The sequence below is a fragment of the Arvicola amphibius genome, chromosome 7 (genome assembly GCF_903992535.2).
Source record: "Arvicola amphibius chromosome 7, mArvAmp1.2, whole genome shotgun sequence".
Taxonomy (NCBI): domain Eukaryota; kingdom Metazoa; phylum Chordata; class Mammalia; order Rodentia; family Cricetidae; genus Arvicola; species Arvicola amphibius.
Genome location: NC_052053.1, coordinates 2,231,664 through 2,251,886, shown reverse-complemented (window position 1 = coordinate 2,251,886; position 20,223 = coordinate 2,231,664). Strand labels below are relative to the sequence as shown.

General features: G+C 40.6%; 1 protein-coding gene across 4 annotated transcripts in view; it reads right to left on the bottom strand.

The window, feature by feature from the left end:
- Nucleotides 1–20,223, bottom strand: part of Calcrl (calcitonin receptor like receptor) — an 82,632-nt gene that overhangs the window by 40,965 nt on the left and 21,444 nt on the right. Inside the window, exons 3-4 of one of the 4 annotated variants that reach the window (XM_038337509.1) lie at nt 18,064–18,175; nt 2,098–2,188 (exon numbers count right to left, since the gene is read on the bottom strand). The gene's annotated coding sequence lies outside the window, so the exon portion shown is untranslated. Of the gene's footprint in view, nt 1–1,482; nt 1,517–2,097; nt 2,189–2,551; nt 2,558–18,063; nt 18,176–20,223 lie in introns of those variants that run through there. The other 3 variants (XM_038337508.1, XM_038337511.1, XM_038337510.1) reach the window with 3 other exon arrangements.

The window sequence follows — 20,223 nt, the reverse complement described above, 5'->3', positions numbered from 1 at the left end:
TATATATCATTATCTGCAATTTTCTGACTTTAAATTAAGCAAGTAAATTATTCTCAGGCCAATTTCTTGAGAATTAACATTCAAACAACATAAAAATGAAGTTTCAAGCCAAGAGGTTCACTTGGGATGCAGAGGCAGGTGGATCTCTGTGAGTTCAGGCCAGGCTGGTCTACAGAGTGAGTTCCAGGACAGCCAGGACTGTTACACAGAGAAACTCTATCAGAAGGAGGAGGAGGAAGAGGAGGAAGAGGAGGGGGAGGAAGGAGGAAGAAGGAGGAGGAGAAGAAAGAAAGAAAGAAAGAAAGAAAGAAAGAAAGAAAGAGAAAGATTTCAATTCTTAATTCTTCACTGTAGAAAATTTTGATTAAATTTATGTTAATACTAATTATCAAAGGACAGGTTTTGAATCAGTAGGAAGACAATCCTCCAGGCACACCGGCGAGGAATTATCTACATTAAGTTAGCCTCTGAGAGGACTGAAGCACCAACTAGAGACTGACCTATGCACTCTGCATGTCTGTCACAAGTTTGTGGACTGGTCCTCTGATGGGAACCCTTACAGTGGAAACAGGGCCTTCCCTGACTCATATACAGGCTTTTGGAATCATACTCCTCATACTGGGTCTCCTTGCCCAGTCTTAATACGTAGGGAGGTGCTTAGTCTTACTGCAACTTGATGTGCCCTGTTCTGTTGATACTCATGGGAGACCTGCCCTTTCCTAACCGGAAATGGAGGAGTGGATTGGGGGTAAAAACAGAGGGGGGATGGGGGAAGAGAGGAGGGAGGGGGAACTGCAGCCTGGATGTAAAATAAATGATTGTTTTACGTTAGCCTCTGGGTATGACTGCTGGATGGGTTAAGATTGTAGGGAGCAGAATTCTATGGCCTGGAATCATGAACTAAATACAAAAAGACAAGCAGGCCAAACGGGAGCATCCACTGCTGTCTGTCTGCAAGCCAAATTGGAGCATCCACTGCTGTCTGCTTCTTGACTGTAGACACAAAGTGACCAGAGTTCAAACCCCTACTGTCATTGCTTTTTTTGACAAAATAGACTAAACCTTCCAATTATGGGCAAAAATTAACCCTCTCCCTGACGGGTATTTTGTTAAAACGATAAGAAAAGTGGTAAATGCAGCGATTAATTCTTTTAAGTCAGGAATATAAGAATATTCTCAAAGCCATCTACATCATTGAAATAAGGTTATGGGGTGAACATTATTAATAATATTACTGTATTTCTAATGCTTGATTGTGCTCTGTGCTGGTGCAAGGGCCTCTCACACACCATCTGCCAGCTGCATACTGAAATAGCCTCTGCTGGGCTGAAATTCCTAAAGCTGATGTCCTAGTAATATACTCTAGCAGACTAATCTTAAACATCTGGGTTATCATGAGACAGTCACGAGACATAATACCCACTTAAATGTAGTGTTGATTTCTCACGGAAAATAAAAAACTGTCGGGCAGTGGTGGCACACCTTTAATCCCAGCACTGGAGGCAAAGACAGGTGGATCTCTGTGATTTCAGAGTGAGCTGGTCTACACAGTAGTGAGTTCCAGGACAGGCTCCCAGGATACACAGAGAAACCCTGCCTCAAAAAAAAAAAAAAAAAAAAAAAAAACCTTCAGTAGATATTTGCCATTGAACAACGGATTTTAGATTAAAAATTCTGTTAGAAAACAAGGCATGATGTTCATTCTATAACCATTTTCAGAATAAAATTAGAATCCCTTTTCCACATGACGCCACGCTGTGTGGGGATTTTTATGACATGATTAAGACTCCATCAGCTGTCAGGTTGAGTTTGCTCTACTGCTTGTCCCTGCTAGCTGTGCCTGCTCTTTTTCGATCATAAGCAATCTTCTGAATATTGCTTCTATTCTATCAGTCAACTACCCTGGACTTGCTCTTTCAGATCTGAAGGGAAGTATACCTGAAAATCAGGAAGGACTGTATGATTCTCACGCCTTAAACTACTGGGCGCTAGACTGTAAATACGGATCCAGGTTTCTGCAGTTTCGTAATTAACGCGCTGCTATTTCCGTGGTTAGTGGTGTTTCACCCGGGGAAAACCTTATTTCCAAATACTCACATGCACGGTCGACTCCAGACTCTAATCACATTTTCTCCTGGCCCACACTCGACATTGTCTTCAATAACTTCTTAATTACAAGGGTCATGACCTAAAATATGGATTGATTTAAAATAATGTAATGATGCTAACAAGACAAAATTATTTCCATAGCAAACTGAAATTTTCTAAGTAATACCTCTACTAAAATTATATATTCTTAAGCTATTCTAATTTTTAATGAACTACAGAAATGATACTGGGAAGGAGAGTCTTTATCCTGATTTTTAGATTCTTTGTTTATGTTTGAGTTACCATAAGACAATTTAGTCACTGAATGTAATTTTCAATATAAACAATAGATTATATAATAAGAACACAGTTGGCCTAGAAATGTACATATTTCCTGAAAGCAAATAATTTTCAAAGTGGTTATATTTTCAAAGAAAATGTTGCCAGGCCTGGTGGTGCATACCTTTAATCCCAGGACTCTGGAGGCAGAGGCAGGCAGGTTTCTGTGAGTTCAAGGCCAGCCATGGTAGCATGGAGAATTTGAATCCAGGCAGAGCTATACAGAGAGATCCTGTCTCATAAAAGCAAATAAACAAACAAACAAAATGATTTTGAATATTAGCACTCACATTTTTCTTTCTTCATTGGTTTGTTAACATATTTTCCTAAGATATTTATAACTTTAGTAGATTTTTCTATATTTATACTTTTATGTGATTTAGAAGTACTTTCAATCATTCTATTTTAAAACAATGGGTATGGTTTTCTGAAACCTCAATTATCATCCAAAATCAACTGAAAAAAAAAACAGAAAAAAGCAATATTCTGGGTGGGGCGGTGAGAGGGACACCTGCATTTGTATTAAAGAGAGGTACGTGTCCGTGTAGTGTTCTAAGCTTTAGCACATCGAAAAGAACGTGTTAGGATGCCTGGTTAAGTAAGGCATGTAAAACTATCGATAGCAAAATGAAATTCATCACTACGTAACACGTTTCGTCTGGGGCCGGGGAGCTCTCCAGGTTTCCTGGGATTGGTGAGTTGATGAGCCACGGAGCCTGGCAGCTCTGACTTACGCCCCGCTTTCAGCCACGCCGCACTGCTGACACCACAGAGACGCGAAGACGTCCGTATAGATTTGTCAGATTACCGTGAACACAGCTTCACAGGTTCTGTTCATACAATCACTGATATCTCTACACTTGCGTGGATATAACCCACTCTCACCCTTTTTGGTACCATGTTGTTAATAATGATTAATCTTGAAACATTTTATTATTCCAACCACGGAAAAGTAATTCCTTTTTAGGTTTAATACCTAAAACAGTATAATTTTTATTTGCCATCTCTGTTTTGGGTGGTTACATGGTATCTGATATAATTAAGTATTAAAGAACCTTTTCCTAAAAAAAAAATATATATATATATATATAAGAAATAAGAAACATGGCTCGGAAGGAAAAGGTGCTTGCCACCAAGCCTGCCAACCTGAGTACCCACATGACCTGATGACCCCCAGGAAGGAAAGCAAGAATAAACCGCTGCTAATAACTTTCTGACCACCACAGATATGCCATGCAAGTGTTTTCTTCCACCATATAAGCACAAAACATTAATAAATGAATACAAAACACTAAATCAAAGACTACAAAGTTAAATGCATGATTGAGTTGGTTTAAGGTTTTGCCTCTAATGATCTAATTTTAATGACTGGCTACCCTTCATAAATACATTTCCTCATAATTTTTTCAGTTAATCCTCTGATTAATCCTCTCTAGTTTGTCTTTTAGTATAGAGTCAGATTGTAGCAAATTTGTTTGGAAAGCTGACCAATTTTATCACTACTTGTGCACATTCATGCACACATGCATGATACACAAAGCCACTAGGGTCACATCAACACAAGTATCTAAGTTCTGGCATCATGTGTCTACAGTTATATATTATTTTACACACTTGAATTTGAATTGATTATCTGCAATATCAGAAACGTTGAAAATAAACGCTAGTTATGCATGGAATAATAATGTTTCCTATATTATTTGTTTCATATTTGTTTATATTTATTTTCAAACGTAATATGAGTTTTCATTTGTCTAGGATAGTCGGAACATTGAATAATCCAACTGAATTTTCGATTTATAAAAATTTAAAATGCAACTAGAGTTGCAAGAAGTCCTCTAATACAAAGTTTGGCCTTTTTTAATTATAACTTATTGCAGTGTATTATTCTTGTAAATTTTCCATTTCCTTTCATTTACTAGTATGGTTTTTAAAAGACAGAAGCCACATCTGAGTGATCGGCGCACTTTCCTGACCAGAAGCTCATAACCATTTACTGAATACGTAAGCAGATGAAATGGTAAAATGCTTTAGGATGTCAACGTTGGCATCACGAAATCGGATCATAAAAAGTGATTATTTCTTATTTTAGAAGGTTTTTGATTGTGAGTCTATACTAGTGGTTCTCAACCTGTGGGCCACAACCTCTTTAAGGTCATACATCAGACAGATACATTACAATTGATAACACTACCAAAATTACAATTATGAAGGAGCAATAAAATCATTGTATAGTGGGGGGGAGGGGTCAGGAAACAGCAGACAGAAAGATTGTAAAAGTCAGAAGAGGTGGATGACCACCAGGAAAGAGGGCAGTTAGCCACACGAACCCACAGCGACGGAGCAGCGTGGGCAAGACCTACACAAGCTCTTGCTAAGAAAACCCCAGAAGGGAGTGGAGATGCTGAGTGGGAAGCCCCGCCTCCATCTCTGCAGCTGTTGGCAACTGACACGCCTTCTTTAAGGTGTGGCTTTGTTAGGTTGACCTCACTCCAAGGGTTGGCCTCACACCAGAGTATTTGAGAAACCCCAATTGGACTCAATAGGTAGGGAGGGAGGGGGAGAGAGAGAAGAAGAGAAGGGATCAGGGAGAGGGGGAGGGAGACAGAGAGAATAAAGTTGGTTGGGTAGAGAGACAAGAATGGATCTGAAAAGAGATGGACGAAGAGAGCTGAATATGATCAAAATACATTGTGTTAATCAAATATAAATAATATTATCCCCCCCCCAAAAAAAAAAAGAAAACACTTGCTGCTCTTGCAGGAGACTGTGAGCTGCCCCATGTGGGTGCCAGAAGTCAAACCAGCAATGCATCAGGCAGTGCACAATCGCCTGCTACCCCAGCTCCTGAGTATCTAAGGCCCCCGCGTCTCCTCAGGCAAACATACAATCACACAGACATACATACGTGCAAATAAACAGAAGGTAAGTAAATAAACCATTTTAAAGACCTACAACCCTAACATCTTAAAACCAATCTCCTGACACTGTTTCTGGTCTATTTGTTTTTAATGTCTTAGGAACATTTTCCTTGGGTCTCCAATTACTAATAGTCTAAGAGTTTAAGTTTGACTCAGACAATGAAAACGAATCATTTGGCTGAATAATAGTGGGCTTGTAGGAACAAAAGCTCTAGCAAAATTTTTGTATATAGTGGCATCATAAAAAAATAGCATTCTAAGTTTTTTTTTTTTTAAAGATGGCTTCATGAAGCCTTCTAATCTGACTTCAAGGAGGGTTGGAAGAGCCTTCACGAACATTGTGTAGGATACACGCCAAAGGAGATCAGCAGCTTTGTGCTGACTTGCTTATCTAATGAGTATTCCGGCTGGATGGCTGAATAACTATTAAGAGAGATTCCTTTGTGATCGCGTTTGGGATTTCATTTTATACTTTGGAGTATTTACTCATGGGGATAATTTCCCCATTGTGGGCATAATTAGCCGTTTTCCGGTCATTTTGGTCACACTCTTTTTATTTGAAAAGGCAAGTGGCCAATATCAGCCCAATTAGTAAAAGGTGGGAGGGAGCCATTTAAAAAAAAAATGCAGCACACTCTCTACATCTAATATGGAAAGAATTAGTTGGAGTAAGATGTGACTAAGCTCTGATCAGGCTAACGAACCCTCTGATTTAAGCTGGGTGAGCCACGGAGATAGAGTCAGGATCCTCCCTTCTGGAAGGGTTGTCAGAAGAGCACATCTTCAAACTGTAGCTGAAGGGCAGGCAGGGCACCATATCAGGGTATTCTTATACGTCCTTTTACCATAGTAACCTACCAGAGCCGAGCAGGGACAGTCAGCAAAGCACGCCATGCTGTCCAGAAGCCGATGACTTCATCAGAGCCTTTGAATCCGGCCATATTTAACGTCAGTTACAGTTCTGAAATCCCTCACCAGTGTGGTCACACACTTTTGATTTTAAGTTTTGGTTTGGTTTGTAATTGTCTTGAGAAAAGTTCACTAATTTTAGACTAAGCAAGCTTCACCCTTCACCCTGTGGTTGAAATAGCACGAAATACCTACAAAATGACACACAACATGACTTTCAGTCACATGATCTAGATACTTAAGGATTTCTTTTACCAAAGTAAAAGTAAATATTTTATACAAAAAAAAAATGATTTAAGGATTTATCATCCCCTGTCTAGTATATTCCATGCCCTGCTAGTAATTCATAGCTAACACTTTTATTTTTTTAACAATCTTTTTTTATTTTACATACCAATCCCAGTTCCCTCTCCCTTCCCTCCTCCTGCTCCCCCCACCTCCCCTCTACCCTATCTCCCACCCACTACTCAGAGAGGGTGAGCCCGCCCATGGGGAGTGAACAAAGTCTGTCACCACCACTTGAGGCAAGACCAAGGCCCTCCCCACTGTAGCTTAGGCCGAGCAAGGGAATTGGCTCCAAAGAGCCAGTTCATTCACTAGGAATAAATACTGGATATCACAAACTACCCAAGCCACACAACTGCCACCCACATTCAGAGGGCCTAGTTCAGTTCCATACAGGTTCCCCAGCCGACAATGTGGAGTCAGTGAACTCCCACTAGCTTGGGTCACATAGCTAACCCTTAAATTCAATGGATCTATAAAGTGATGGTTACTGGGTAGTATATGTTCTTGGATGATCAATACTTAAAGTGTACCTGTGGAATATGTTTACACCCACCTTAAAAAGTAAAGCTAACTCTCAGGAGAAAGTATGCAAGACTATCTGTCACCCTACTTTAGAAAACACTTTTGTAGACACGACATCGAAAGTACAAGTTACTAACCAAAAAAAAAAAAAAAAAAAAAAAGGTTGGACGACATCAAAGTTATATACGCTTGGGTACAAATGATGCCATTATGGAAGTGAGAGGCTGGAGGTATGCCAGTGGTAGAGCACTGACCCAGAAGGAACGAGGTCCTAGATTCAGTGTATACACACACTCACACACATGCACACATGCGCACATGCATGCACACATATTTACATGATGGAAGAGAAAAGGAAATAAGGTAACCCAAAGCTGAGGTTTATCAAGCACGCACCTCACATGTTTGATAAGGGGGTGTTCATCTAGGCCCAGTCCTAGATGAAGAGCAATCAATGATGAGAAAGAGAGGGGGGGGGGATCAATCACTTTTCTTCAAGAATGAGCCCTCTACTGGATTATCTAGTCTTATCTAGTCCCAAGAGTTCAATCTTAAAACCATAAACAGACAAGCAACACTAGATGGGATCAGTGGTGTTGGGGGAGAGGGGGTGTGCATTTACCAAAAATAAAGAAGAGGTCATAAATTTGAGGAGCGGTCATAGGGAAGTGTTGGTGAGAGATGAGAGGCTGGAAATGGTGTCCGTATGGCACTTGTACATAAGAAATTCTCAAAAATTTAGAAATGCATGACAAATTTTCCTTCCGGAAATCAGAAGGATTAATTCAAAGAGAAAACAAGCACGCTGTTGAAGAGACTGATTTATATTGGAAGGTCTACAGCAAGTGAGCTGAGCAAACTATCATGTGAGCAAACAAGATAAGACTGGAAACAGACAAGACTTCAGGTAGAAGGTTTATGCCTCTCTCCACCCCAGGGTTCACATCGATGCTAATTTTCAATGTGGTCATTCTTAGAAATGGAGCATTTGGAGGTGGTAAGTTTAGATGGAGCCGTGAGAGTAGAGTCTCACCAAGGGATTGACTTACACAAAGAGGAAAAGAGGGGAGGGGGTGTGCATTGTGTGTACATGTATGTGTGAACACATGCACATTTTGGAACTTTGTGTGCCATCAATGACGTCATATGAGAATAACCAGAGAGGGCATCTTTATTAATAACCCAGACACGGAGGTTTCAGTTTCGTGACTTTTAGAACTCAGCCCATGTTGATTGGTTTCAACAGCTCACTGTGACCAAGACACAGAAAAACATATTTAGATGTCTGTGATATTAGAAAACTTTCATTTTGGGTGATCTGAGGACTTAGTAACTTAAAAGTATAGGTCATCCCCAGAATTGGATATTGGGTTTTGGGATAGAAATCAATGGCTGATTCAGGGACAACTGAGAAAAGTGTTGGTTTGGGGGATGGGGGATCCTGAGCCCAGTTCAGTCATTTCATGACTCCAGGAACCTTGACTTCATGACTGTAGAGATGGGCAAAAAAAAGCCTTGTAATGGGCACACACCCCCATCGTGTCCTAGACATTTGGTCTTTATGAGCTGTCTTTAAGATGAAGGGGCAAAACTATATACTATGATAAATGTGTTTGCAAATTAGTTTAGATCACTTTTACAAACATTAGTGTCTAAGGTGGTAGTGGCGCGTGCCTTTAATCCCAGCACTCGGAAGACAGAGGCAGGCGTATCTCTATGATTTCAAGGTCAGCCTGGTCTACAGAGCGAGTACCAGGATAGGCTCCAAAGCTACAGAGAGAAACCCTGTCTCGAAAAACCAACCTCCCTGTCCCCCAAAAGAAGCAAACGTTAGTGTCGAATGAATTTCAAGTCAGCAAGGATGTGTATGAGGAGTAGATAAAGAGCCCAGCTTTCTAGGGATGAAGACCTAGAAACACAAAGGCAAGGATGCAGGAGTGAGCCAAGCCATGTGATGGAGACACGGGGGACGGTGAGGAACTTGAGCGGCTCAGGGGAATTCACCAATGGACACCTGCACGGGACGGTCAGGCATCGGGGGACAGGCTTTCCCTGCGAGCAGCTGTAATCTCGCACATCCCAAACACTGCTTAATTTAATTATCAACTCTTGGGACTATGTCTGGGTTGTGATTTAAAAATAGACTTTCCAGTGTAAAAGAAGTCTGCAGGAAGGGGCTCCTTGCTGAATTAAACTGCGCTTAAGTGTGAGCCGCCGCCGAAGGACAACGCGTTCCCTGTGAAAAAGATGGCAAACCCATTCCAGCGGCTCTAACCTTTAGGCGCTGCTATTATCAACCCAATTGTATGTTTTTTCCTGTTGCACAAACATGTTCCCAAAAGACTTTTAAAATAGCTTTCTTTCCTGCTAAATCGTTGTGCCAAGCACTTTTTCTGACTCTCAACTCTAAGTGGACCAGGATGTGTTAAAGGAAAAAAAAAAAAAAAAAAAAAGCCCTGTCACGCTTGACAGGTTTTAATAGGCCTTAACAACAGAGAAATGTTTCCTAACCTCGCAGCCTCCGCTCCGCCCCCGCCCTGGGAATCTTCCCTTGGTGCGTTCTAACCAAAATAAAAACTGTCGCGAAGAAACGGGTGCACCTTCCCAAATAAAAACTGTCGCGAAGAAATGGGTGCACCTTCCCGACAGTCACACTTTCAGACAAGCCACCTGGGGGAAAGTCTGAACACCCAGGCAGAGTTTTCCAAGAGGAAAAAAAATCAGAACAGAAAATAAAACTTGCCTGTAAACATTTAAATATCCTAAAAGAAAAAGAAAAAGAAAAGGATGCCCCTCTTTATAAACTCAGTACCTTGAGGCTGAGCAGGCACTCGGGAGGTAAAGAGCCGTCTGGAAAACACGTCTTCGCTAAATGCATGGAATTGGTTTTGAGGTGCAGAGTGCTTCTGGGTATACTTGATAAGGCTCTCCTCCACTTTGCCCTTTTAAAATCTTTTGTTGTTTCTGAACAGCGAGTAAACAGCCACGATATACTGAATCTGACTCGGCTGTTTCGAAATAACCCTGCTGCCTCGGTTGACACGTTTCTCTGACTGCAATGCAGCCCGTGTCACCAGCTACGTGTCTGTCTTCCTCGCACACGGTTTCCTTGACAAGAGTCTGTCTGCACTACAAAACAATGGCAATCTCGAAAGGAAATAGATGAAAAGGAGCAAAAGATAAACACTATCTAACCCACATTTTAATGGTGCCCGCGGCTGGAAAACTCGATGAGGTGTTTGGGGGCAGGAGCCAAAATGATTATCCAAACGGCATGGCAATTTGGCATTAAAAAAAAAAAAAAAACACTTAAATATAACACTAGAAGTTTCGAAGGGTGGGCCACAGGAGGCAAACCCTAGAAATGAGCCGAAGCACGGCCGAGGGTACTGATTGCATGTAGAAGGCCCAGCATCCTGGACACCCGCAGCCGCCAGGCCTGAGCCTTCCTCCAGGCGTCTGCAGTTGTAAGATGGGAATAGCACGTGCATCCTCAGGCCCACGTGGGATCGCAGGTGCTAAGTTCCCCAATCACTAACTGAGCACAGTGCCGGGGAAACGCTGCCTGCGCAGTGGTGGTCAATCCCCAGAGCTGAAACGACGACACGTCTGGGATCACGCTGTAACTGGTCACAGTTACAAAACTTGTAATGTTCAGTCAAATTATATATGAATATTTAACAGTGCCCATTCTCCCTGCTTTTTGTAAAGTAAACGCTGTGGACCCGATGCTAGTGGGATTTAAGGCATTCAAGAATGAATGAGGAAGAGAACTGTGTCTCCGTCATTTGCTTCTAATCAAATGGCTTCGACGTGTGTGCATAACCCAGCTGCTTCTGACTTTGTCACGTGTTTGTCCTCTCCTTTAGGAGCAGTAATGAATAACAATGCCATGTGTCTGTCTGTCTCTGTCTCTCTTTCTGCCTGAGGATAGCATTATTAAGGGGAGGGCATCTTCCGCGCTTTGCCACAGGGGCCCCTGAGTCTGCACTATCATCTCTTGTTTATGCTAGTTTCATCGTTCCTAGTTAAAGAGGAGCACCAGTGAACGGGGGTGTCAGATGTGGTGGTCTGCAAACAATGGGGTTCTTAGTTCCAGAGAGACTGGTGGAAAGAGACACAAAGTAAATGGTTGGGGGAGGGGGGAGCTGTAACACTTATGTGTAAAAGAATGTCCTTTGAGGTTGAGAACTTGGGAATAACGTGGTATTGTGGTTTTTATGTTCTTACTTGTACTATTTAAGGTCTACATGTATCTGTACACGGGGACATGTGTATGTGTGCGCAGCATGTGGTGTGTGTGTGTGTGTGTGTGTGTGTGTGTGTGTGTGTGTGTGAATGTGTGTGTGTGCACGCTTTCATCATTTTAGATATTCTGATGCTCTATGTGCTCCTATAAATTAGTGCCATTGAGTGGCTGTGAAGCAGAGAGTATTTAATCACCTCGTTTGTGTCTTGTCAAAACTTACCAGCAGACTCCACTAACGTTTCAGGGCAGAGGGCACCTGATGAGAGTAAAAACCATCCCTTCATTTGTCCTTTGAAATGGCTTTTTAAGTCCCAGAACGTTTCAGATATTTTCTTGTTCTATAATATATAGTGTATTTTTGATTAATCTATAAAATTATGTGTAGGAAAACATAATAAAACAATAATCAATTCATGTTTCAAACACATTTTCCATGGGAAAGTCCTGTCAAGAAAAATCTTGGAGGGTTCTGGTTTTGGAAGATGTAAGGAACCACCAAGGAGAAGGAAAAAGCAGAACTCTGGAACACAAAGAAGCACTGGGAACCTAAGCTTTATTCACAGTTAATTTATCAGTTTTCAATCTACTGTTTTCAATACTGTAAATATTGCTGTGCTGCCATTGGAACTGGGAACAAAACTGTGTGAAAAGGGATGCACTTTGCTGACTTTTATGGTATATTTGCTGGGTGTTTACACATATACATAACTTACTAAAATGTTTCACTTTGTTAAGTTTTAAAATAAAAAAAGAAAATCAATAAACTTGCTGAAGAAATTATTTTCTCATAACTTTGAAGAACATAAAAACTTAATAGACATATAAATTATGGAAATATGTTTGTTTTCTGAGAGACAGAAAGGGGGTGGATCCAAATGGGAAGGGAGGTAGGGAGGAACTGGGAGGAAAAACCATATATTATGCAAGAAAAAAATCTATTTTCAATACAAAGGAAAATAAAAAATAAATAAATCATGGCTATCAAATGGGAAGGGGATGAAAATTCTAATGAGTGGTCTCTATTAATTCACCTGTAGTGCACATTCAAATTTTAGTAGTACATTTTCACTATCACTTGTATTATATCAACCTTCATATTATAGTAGAAAATACAATTTTAAAATAAAACATAGAAAATTAATCATTGGGCACCAAGTAAGGACTGAGATCTGAAATAAAGTTGAGTATAAATATGTGGGGTTTTGACATTACAACTATAGTAAGCATAAACACATAAAAGTTACCATAAAAGTTGTGAGTAAAAAAATTAAAACAAACATTAAATTGCATATGAAGAAACCCAGGTTCTAATTTTAACCAAACCCAGGGATTACAGTGGAGACAGAACGGCATCTAGAACAGATGAGAGTTGTGCTTCTAAGACTTTTTGAGCAGGGTACAAATGATTTCCTAAAGATCCTATCTTTGTGTGCTGTCTCACCTTCTGTTACAGGACAAAAACATCGTATGTATAGACAAATGTGTGCAGTCAGTGTGTGTAGACAACTGTGTAGTTTATATGTGTAGACAACTGTGTAGTCAGGGTAGACAACTGTGTAGTCAGTGTGTGTAGGCAACTGTGCAGTCAGTGTGTGTAGACAACTGTGTAGTTTACATGTGTTGACAACTGTGTAGTTTACATGTGTAGACAACTGTGTAGTTTACATGTGTAGACAACTGTGTAGTTTACATGTGTAGACAACTGTGTAGTTTACATGTGTAGACAACTGTGTAGTCAGGGTAGACAACTGTGCAGTCAGTGTGTGTAGACAACTGTGCAGTCGGTGTGTGTAGGCAACTGTGCAGTCGGTGTGTGTAGGCAACTGTGCAGTCAGTGTGTGTAGGCAACTGTGCAGTCAGTGTGTGTAGGCAACTGTGCAGTCAGTGTGAGTAGACAACTGTGCAGTCAGTGTGAGTAGACAACTGTGCAGTCAGTGTGAGTAGACAACTGTGCAGTCGGTGTGTGGCACCATCTTTCACCTGGTGGACTCATTTTCTTCCTCTTTAATTGAAATAATGTTGTGGTACCAGATTGTTAATGTTCATTAACCCTTCTCAGTTCTATTGTTCTAAGTAAAATTCGAATAATATTCACATTATTATAAGCAGAGTTTATGTATATGCATATACATTAAGTATTAAAGTTCAAACCGAAAACAGAGAATATTTTTAATCGTTAATTTACGTTGGAGTTTATAGGAGACAAAATTTCAATTTAATATATAACATCCTCTGCTTGTTGATTATAGATAGATAGATAGATAGATAAATAGAAAACTTTTTATTTTGTTTTATAGCTACCACTAGTTTTATATTCCCAGTGCCTTAATAAATGCTTTGAAAAAGACTGACATTATATTTTAAGATTACTTAAAGCACTCTTTTTTTGTTTTTGTTTTTTGTTTTTTGTTTTTTGTTTTGTTTTTTCGAGACAGGGTTTCCCTGTAGTTTCTAGACCCTGTCCTGGAGCTAGCTCTTGTAGACCAGGCTGGCCTCGAACTCAGAGATCCGCCTGCCTCTACCTCCCGAGTGCTGGGATTAAAGGCGTGCGCCACCACCGCCCGGCTTTAGAGCACTCTTAAGTGTATCAAAAATACAACAGAAAGGGGAGGGGGGAGAGAGAGAGAGAATTTCCCTCACTCACCAAAAATCCCCACTGAAGACGATACTTCCACCGCAGTAATAAACATGGGCAGTGAATAGACCTCGAGCTACAGTCCTCTTCTGTACAGAGGATCAAAGCAAGCTTCTTTCTACAACAGTTTTCGTTTTAACTCTTGGGATAATCCAGATTTTTTTATGTTATTGACATGCATACATAAATTTTTGCCATTTAGAAAGCAACCAGTAACCTTTTAGAAAAAGAAATGAAGTAATCACCACACAGCTGAAGGAGATAATTACATCCCTGTAACAGCTGAAGACTCCAAAGACCAAAGAACGCAACAGAGCAGTTTTTCTCTTATTGTTTTTATCCCATTTTCTCTTCTCTAGTCCAGATAGTGATTAAAGCTGTTTTGTGGAAGTATTGAATTTATCTGTTATAAAGAAGTGGCAATCTCATTTACAGGATTTATAAGTAAATGACTTAGAGCACAGAAAAGGCCAGCAACTCTTCCTGCTCAAAGGTCCAAAGTCTTTTCTCTTCCTCACACTGTTTGGCTGTCACCAGGCTGTGAGTGGTTTCATGAAGAGATATTTTACATGTGAATGCCTTTAACTGGCCCTGTTTGTCAAATAATGATGGGTAATTGCCTTGATCTCCCTGGGAAAGTATTTCCAAAACAAGTACTCTTTTCCTCCCTCCTTTGAGCCAGCTTCCAAGGCTTGCTTGTTTTGACTGGGGAAATAACCTTGGTGGGGAGCAAAGTTGTCTCTCTGGGCCAATGAAGGAGATGCTGGGATCTAGCATCTGTGAGGAAATACATATTTTTTGACATTTTCCTTCACAAGTACTAAGAAGCTTAAGTAACTTTAAGCCAAAGAGATTTGGCAGCAATATTTGACTTTACAGTCACACAATTTGAGTGATTGTCGTCACACTGCAGACAGCAACACAGCAATGTTCCAGGGTAGAATGCACATGCTATCGCATGAGGCTCTATAATACGCTGACGTTCGGTATATTCACGCAACAAGTACCATGGGCACCTGAGAGAGGACTGGGTATGAGTAAAGAGAAATGAAAAGAGATGAGATTAAACTTCTTATAAGTTATTCTGCGGAGACGGGAGTTAAACATTTGCACACATTTAAAGTCGCAGATGAAGATAAGTCCTATGAAGGAAGGAGATGACCTCATACGGTGGCTCGAGGGATGATTTCCCGGAGGAAGTGGTATTTCACTAGACATTTGTAGTTGAAGGGCAGTTGAGCAACACAAAAGCAAACAGCTTCTATCAGAAGGGGGATGGGAGGGCGGGCAAAGGAGAGGACCTGGCGAGATGGCCTGGAAGGCAGGTAGAGCCCTAAAAGAACACACTGAGCTCAGATTTCGGTAACTTGCCAAAGACAATGGTCTGTGTTCTGCAACACCTGCAGACATCTGTTTCCGGTAAGGCAGAGGAGTCCTGTGTGAGGGAAGGAAACAAGAATGAAGAAGCCTTGGGACGGGGTGGCTTCTGAAAAGGAGAAGCTTAGCGGTAGGTGTGGGAAGACCTGTGGAGTGCAGTTTTATTTTTAGATAAAGCTGACATCAACACTTTACAGCAACAACAAGGATGTATTTGAATGAGAGAGTCTGACCAGACAAATGACATTTCGATTTCTCCGAAGACTGGAGGAAATGGGACGCCAAGAAGCACCGGGGAAGGACCTAGCTGACCAGCTTTTAAAACTGGGATAGCGCAGGGCAGGATAGCAGTTCTGGGGAGCTTTGGTGTACAGAAACAAGCAATAGCATCCCATCTGCTCCCCCCCCCCTTTTGTAACAAGGGTTGTTGAAAAGAAGAGAAGGAGCTGATGGGATTCATGGAAAGCGTAGAGGTGTTGGAAGACTTGGAGACGTGGGATAAAGGTTTGACTAAACCAAGTAGGGCCCTCGCAGAGGCAAATACCAAGTTTTAGCTAAGATTATAAAGTTTCCTGACTGAGAGAAGAACAACATCACGACTCTTATGATTTAAAGTGACTGTTATGTAAAACAGAAAACGCGTTAGTAAAAAAAAAAATATATTAATTGACTTCGGTAAGCAATTATAATTATACAACTTTGCCATGCTCAAAGCATGGTGGGAAAAATTCCTTCTTCATAGGCCCCAGTGGCCCAGACACATATGTAACATGATATGCTGGACAAAGGGGTGGTTAACACCCAGGTAACATACCTAGCTTTTTATATGGGTGCTGGAGATTCGAACTCAGGTCTTTTTCTTGCACAACATCAGTGTTCCTACCCAGTGAGAGCTATCTCCCCAGACTCCAGCACGGGTACGCTTAAATCAATTGAGACAAACTCAGTCACAATAGTTTGGCATTATGTAATAGCCATACAACACTAAATTAAGCATGTATATAAAGGGAAGTGGGCACGATGGTGGAACACAGGCTCAGCATGCAAACAGGATTTCAGTCTTAATACTCCCATGTTTACACACATGAGAGAGAGAGAGACAGAGACAGAGACAGAGAGACAGAGAGATAGAGAAAGAAGAAAAAAGGAGGAAGGAAAGAAGGGCTGAGGCAGAGAGAGGGGCAGAGGGAGGGTAGGAGAAAGAAGAAAAGAAGGAGAAATAAAAACATTGTTATAACTATGAAGTTGACTCTCACTTATGTATATCAGAGGGCAATAAAGGCTCACATGCCTTTAATCCCAGCACTGGGAAGCCTGAGTAGAGGATGGGGAAATAAGGAAAGAGAATAGATTCTAAAGAGGAGAAAGAAAATGAGCAAAGGCAAAAGACAGGAGCAAGCCATGTCGTCTTGATACCACGGTTAGAGTGTTGTGTTTTCAACCTGCAAGGCAGCTGCAATGCTGATCTGGCCGCCGCTCTGCGGTGGTTGTTATTCTTCTCCTGTTAGTCTGACTGCATTTGCCCACTCTTAAATAGGGGGAAAGCAAGAGGATGCTATTAGACGCTGATGATATTTAAATCATTCTTAATAATGTAGTAAGAAGATAAGAGTGGGCTTGGAACACTCCGGATGATAGAAATTACTGTACCATCAGCAGTTCTTGTTAACGGCCTCACCTTTCAATGCTCCTTTCACTCAGGCTCTAAGTGTGTGTGTTGATGGTTGCAGAATGGACACACACGGAGAAAACCGTGGTTTGTGTTTGAGCAGCGATGTGATACCAGCCGGGGTGATTCAGAACTGCTTTGCCAACACCTCGACCTGAAGGAAGACTGGAGATTTGCACCAAAGACAATATGGATAATGCCTGAGGTTGAATTATGTTAACTAATCATATAAACTCAGGTACATATCTTTGTGACTCTTCTGAACTCAACACTTACATAAACTAACCATGAGTAATGATACAATCTATACAGCACTGACGCGATCACAAAATGAAAGGTCAGCACGGAATGAGCTGAAAACACTTTCTAGCAACTGGATATAATTAGCTGCTCCAATCCAGCAGGAAGGATGGAAAGTGTTATATCTAAATTAAGAGAACAGTGTTATAAGGAATCATTTCTATGACTTATATGCAAATTTCGCTATAATCTATCTTTTTTATCACCAACTAAGAAACAGTAGTCCCTTCTTCCCATTGCTTTCCGTTCCCATGGTTTCTGTTATCTACAGCCAAGACAAATGGAACATTACAAGAAAAAAAATAACATTTTTAACTTGTTCAGCATTCTAAGTCCATGATGGACTCTTGCATGGTCCTGCTCCATCCATCTCAGGATGCTGACCACCCCTTCGTTCAGCACATCATGCTATATATGTATCTGGACCTCTGGGCCCATTAAGAAGGAAATTTTCTCACCATGCTTTGAGTATGGCAAAGCTGTATAATTAATTATAGTTGCTTACCAAAGTCAATTAATATATTTTTACTCACAAAGTTTCCTGGATTTCTCAATATTAGCCAACTGTTTTACATAATAGTAACTTTAAATTACAAGAATTACAAATACAGTCACATTTTAAGCTTACTGCTAACTTCTCTATGTAAAGCACAGCCAACTCGAAAGCGGCTCATTTGGAATCTATTATGTATTGAAAAAGTCCATAATTATCAGCAACCTACCTTATAAGAGAGTAAGAAAACTATTTTTTATCAATATAAAATACCTTAGGTCAAAGCACATGTATGAAGCTGAGAAAAGATGCCCTCTGCCCGCAGTCAACAAGGCAATCTCTTCCCTTCATATTTTTGTCTCCATCCATTCAGTAACTGAACCTCCTAGAAAACATGAATTGCCAAGTGTTCACTTATTGTATTGACTAACTGGTTGATTTAGCCATAGACAGAAAATGATGCTGTTGAGATATTCTTTGGTTGGTGCCACAAACCACAGGCCTGGGGCAATGGATGATGTTGCGAAAGTCCTAAAGGCAGCACATGAAGAAGAGGTTCTAATGCATTGCATCACCAGAGTGTGAACTCATTAACTGATGGAATGTGGGATGCAGGAGAGGAAGAGTTCCACTCCACACAAATGTAAATGCATGTCTTCTAAATGCTGGGACATTGACTAAGGGCCTAATCTTACATGTATGTCATTGAACTTTTCACACAAAAGGGGGTTTCAGCGGTACCCTAGAGAACTGAAAGCACACCCTAAGTCAGTTCTTAAAAGTGTGCTCCTGGGTCAGCAAATGTAACAGTGGACTATGAGGACCAAACAAAATAAAACAGCAACAAAAAAAACAGAATGCCTTGCAAATATTGAGAAACAGAAGGGAAACAAACCCTTCTTGATAAACTGATTTAAAAAAATAATAATTAAAAAATAAAATTGTGAGCTATGTCAGCATCTAGTGGTGTTTATGGCAGGCTTTCTGTGCCTTTGACATTATTTCATTCAGACACAAAGGTATTTTAAAGTGTTTTTTTAATAAGATATTGGCTGAAAACATTTGAATGGCTGATATGTCAAGAAAATATGTCATCGATTAGTCCCCATACTGTGACCATGCCCTAGATACATGTCCTTTTGTTATCTTTTAATTAGTGTCTCTCTGGTCCTGCCCCCATGATATCACCTCCCACTTTTTAGATCAGTGATGATGAAATCCATGAAAGATGGAGAAAAAGAATACCTTCCCATTGTGGGTGGGAATATAACTGACGTGGGCATTATGGAAAATGGGATTCCTGTAAAACAATAAGAAGAGAACTCTTCTATAACCCAGCTGGAGCACTACAGCACATATCTTAGGAACATGAAGTCTGCAACGGTGTCTATAACCAGGATATGGAACCCAATTAAGCACCTTCATCTGGCGAGTGGCTGAGGAAATGTGCTACATACACATGGTGCATCGCTCAGCCATAAAAGACGAAGGAACTGATGAACTCAGAGACCATTATACTTAGAAAAATAAGCCAGGCTCAGGATGAAAAACACCACATGGCCTCAGTCTTGTGGACCTTAAATAGTTGATCTTACACACCTGGACAGTACATTGCGGTCCCCAAAGATTTTATGGAGATGATGGAGTGGTGATTGCAGAGATGTTGGTCAAAGTGCACAAAGTCAGTTACAAATGAGGAGTAAGCTTGAAAGACGCACTGCTTGTACAGCATGGTGATCGTAGTTAACGGCAATATAAGGAATCCGTGAGAAGTGTCAGCAGTGTTCCCACCAAAATAATAAACAAAATGGTAACTATGTAAAGGGATTCATGTGCTAATTGACTGGATTTAGCTGTCCTATGCCATACATATGTGCTTCAAGATATCACATTTTACATGTCAAATGCATACAATTATGTCAATTTACATAATAGCAAAAACATAAAATTTCATAATGGTTAGCTTATAAATAATGACTATGTGAAGCATTCCCATATTAATTGTTTCTGATTACAAATGTCTATAGGTTTTTAATGACCTAGAGCTGGTAGACCACATAAAAAACAGAGTGTCTCCTACTTTCTAGTATTTGTATGGTTTTACTAGGGATAAACCTAAGGCTCTGTGTACACTGGGCGAAGAGTCTTCCCACAGAATTCCATCTCCAGTTCTTCCTCCTCCTCCTTCATCCTGAGATGAAGTCACGATAAGTCACATGGGCCTTAAGCCTACAAGTCTCCTGCCTCATCCTCCCAAGTAGAGCAGCTTAGGTTATAGGCCTGGACCACCAGACCTGACTCTGCATTTCTCATTTGCATAGTATCTTAGTAATAAATTCAATTAAATATATGAGAGTCTAATTCTTCCTGATTAAATCTAGTTAGCACCATTATAATGGCATATGAAAGGGAGGCCATCAGAAACTAAAGTGT